Here is a 4,111-nt window from a genome sequence, read left to right on the forward strand (position 1 = left end):
ATTTAAGATGAAAAAACAAACAACTAAAAAAAATAAGTATATTTTAAAAAAAAAACTTTTGTTTCCAAAAGTACAAATAAATGACCCTATTCATTCCGTTTTAATTTGTTGTAAAATCAAATATACTATTGAAAGAACTATTATTGTTTTTATAAAATGTCAGACAATAAACGAAGAATAAAAAACCAAGTTCTTAATTAAGAGTTACTTATTTTTAAATTTAGAAAATTAAAAGCTAATAATAATGTTGTCCATTTGTTAGACACCCAAAAATATGTTGACCATTTATTAATTTTCAATCTAATTAATATTAAAAAAAATTTTAATATTGTCTATTTTTTTATTTATTTACTTATTTTTCTTAAAAAAAACCATAGTCATGGCTTCATCTTATGTTTTATTCGTATAAAAGTTTTGATGATTTTAACATTTGTTAAAATTGTTATTTGGGAGTTTATGTTTTATTCAATAAAATGAGATGTGTAAAAGTTAAGTTTTGAAAATAAAATTTTTTATCCAATTATTTTTAACAATTATTTTATTAGTTCAGGATTCAATTGAATAAAAATAATTGTATTATAATAAATATTATATAAAATTATAAATAAATACACAAAAATATAATTATATTATAATATAAATTTAAAAAAAAATACACAAATTAAGAAGTATAAAATTTACTAAAAGTTCATAATCTTTTGTAATTACAACAAGAGTCTAATACAACAAATACTTTTTGATTAGTGGACAGCAAAATCGAAGCTCAAGAAAATCAAGAACCAATTAGCAAGTTAGTTAATAAGGGAAATGCCGTGTGCTTAATTTGTACTGTCACAATTGTATATAAATGTCGAAGTCTCTTTGGTGGTTGAGAGCTCCCCACAGTTGCCAAACAAGTGGTATCAGAGTCGATTCAATGGTCGAAAACTCCCCACAGTAGCTCAACAAAGTGGTGTAAAACCCAGTTAATTAACGACTAATTAATCCATAAATGAGAATTTATTCTAAAAAGCCAAAAATGTGATTTTTTATGGCTTAATATGATAGGAGAGATTGAGACGAGAATTTCGGTACCAATTTTATAGAATTCGGACCAAGATTGGACCGAACGGGCCAAACTGGGCCAACCGGACCCAAAGTGGGTCCTTGGCCCAACTAAACTAAACCAAAACCCTAGTTTTCAGCACACTCTCTCCTCATTACACACACACACACACGCTGAAATGGAGGCCATGGGGGAAGAATACTCTCTCAAACTTCTATCTCTCACTTGATCTTCAAACCACCATAACTTTTGATCTAGAGCTCCGATTGCCGCACCGTTTGCGGTCACGCGTTCACCGTGGAGAGCTCTACAAAACTCATACAATCAATCTTGAGGTAAGCCACATTTTACTCTTCGAATTTCCAGCCTTGTTTTCGAGTGTCATGAGCAAAAATATTGAGATTTTGGGCTCTTTGATGTTATAGGACCCAACTCTCTTGAAGGAGAAGGTTAATCTTGTCTCCTTGGACCTTGTGTATGGTAAGATTCTCAACCCTAGTGTAATTTGTGGTTCTATGATATTTGGGTTTTGAGATGTTGTGTATGGGTGTGATGATTGTGACTTAGGTTGTGTATATGTGAATTTTGGAGCTTGATTGGTGATATTAAAAAGCTTGAAAAGGGTTTGGTGGTGAAAAATCTATTCTTGGAGGTATTGAGGCCTTGAGAGCTTGTGGATAAGTGATTTAGAAGTGCTCCGGTTGAGCTTGGGAAATCGGCTAAGGTATGGTCTCGGTTTCTCGTATCTAATATGTAATGTGGTAGAAAATACTTAGGCTAGAGGCCCTAAGATAGGCATTGAATTGTCGGTGTTGTTAAATGGTTAATATATATGATGTGGTCATATATGTGATGATGATTATTGATGCCTTGATGGTATGATGTATGAGAAATATGCATGTTATGATATATGCTTGATGATTGGTTGTGGTTGAATTGTGGGTTGAACCATGTTGATGGTGAGTATGACATTGATTGTGTACAATGATGATTTATTGGAATTGGTGTTGTTGAAAATTGGCATGAGGAAGAGTATGTGATATGTCAATGTATTTGGGTTTGAGCCACTTGGGTGAAGTGGGTTAAAATGATGGGATAGTGCTTTTGTAAATTGTGGTAAAGTGTCAATGTATGAGTTGAGGAGGCTTGATGTTGAATTTGATATATTTTGATTGATTTCAAAGAAAAGGGATGAAATTGGCATGTTTTGATTGATTTTGAAAAGAGTTGAAAATGGCTTGTTTTGAAAATGGCACTGTGATTTTGTATAAAAATATGGTTTTTGGACATACTTTGACGGGACATAACTTGGACTACGGATTTCTGTTTTGTGCCAAATCTGTTTAGAAATGAAATTGGATCCGGGATGTCCATGCTGTTCGAAGAACGGGTGAAAAACAATTTAAAACGAGGAAGTTATGTCCGTCGGAAGATTGGAGTTTGAATCTGTGAATTCTGCAGTTTTTAACTTAGAAAATTTTTAGCAGAATGACTCCCGCGTGTAGGCGCAGTTGGCGCGTACGCACCGTTCTTCTCGAAAATGCCATCCACGCGTGCGCGTGATGTGCGCGGGCGCGCCGAATGTGCTACACCCAATGCCCAGCCATTTTCCAGAGAGTTGTGCCAGAACAGTGCCAGTTTTGTGCCTGGGGCACGAGAGCACCCACGCGTACGCGTGGTTGACGCGTGCGTGTTGATTGGCTAATTTTCAATCCACGCGTTAGCGTGCATGACGCATACGCGTCGATGAGTTTTGTGGCCATCCACGCGTGCGCGTGGAGTGCACGTATGCGTGGCCTTGTTTTCATCCCAAAGTTAATTTTTGAGTTTTAAAAGCCAAATCTCATACTTCTAAGCCTCCGATCTCACCACTTATGTCTTAAATCATTATGATATGCCTAGCAATTAGAAAAGGAACTAGGGAATGTGGTAACTTGCGAGTGAAGCAAGGGAAAAATGAATGATCAATGAGGATCAAAGATGATTATGTGAGAGACGGAGGATGGCGATGGAAGTGTTTGTTATGCCATGGGCCGAAAGGCCATAATTGTTAATGAAATGGCTGGTTATGGATTTAACCGTGAGCCAGATGGCTGGTTATGGATTTAACCGTGGGCTGGATGGCTGGATTATTGCCGTGTTACGGCGGAGCCATGATTATGGCTAAGAATAAATGCATATATATGCTGTTGAATGAATTGTGAATGTTGCACTTCCATTATCGGAGATGAGAGTTTTCTTGGGAGAAAGTAGTGGCTAGCCACCACGTGCTCCAAGTTGAGACTTGAAGCTCTTTTGACCCTATGTCGTCAGGGTGGCCGGGCACTGTGAAAGTCCCGGATGAGCTCACCCCCACAAATATTCACCAGTGAGGGTGATGGATATAGATCATGATTATGATCAAGTTTATATTGAGTATAACTCGAGTTGGGGGGACACGACAGAGGGACAGTCCAATGGTTAGCTACCAGGACTTGTCGGGTTGGCTCTATAACCGACAAATGATATCATCAGCCACTAGGGACAGGCATTCATCATATGCATACTATATGAATTGTTTGAGATTGCCTATTTGACTACATATTACTTGCTAATTGTCTAAATACCTTATTTGTCCCTATTTGTAAAGTTCTTGTTTGATATAACTGTGTTTGCTACATTATACTTTTGCTGGTGGTTGGGAGGTCTGAAGGAATTGGAAAGGGAAGTATTAGTTAGACTGAAGAAGCTTTAGTCAGTCGCCACTTATGGTTTAGCTTGCTTATAAGCTTTGATTTTATCTGGAGGAAGTTCTAGGATTGCCTTCGGCTTTCCTCCATTATTATGTATTATATATGTGGAAGCTATTACCATGCTGGGGACCTCTGGGTCTCACCTATGCGGATTTTGTGGTTTTCAGATGCAGGACGTGAGGTTTCTCACTGAGGCCTGCTGGAGACTTCTGGATTAGCAAAGATCCTTTGTTCTTGGGGACTCTGTTTTGATTTATATGTCTTGCTTAGATACTTTTATCTCCATCAAATAATACAAACTATGATGACTCCTCTTATGGGAGATTTTGGAGAA

Source organism: Arachis duranensis, chromosome 7 (genome assembly GCF_000817695.3).
Source record: "Arachis duranensis cultivar V14167 chromosome 7, aradu.V14167.gnm2.J7QH, whole genome shotgun sequence".
Taxonomy (NCBI): Eukaryota; Viridiplantae; Streptophyta; class Magnoliopsida; order Fabales; family Fabaceae; genus Arachis; species Arachis duranensis.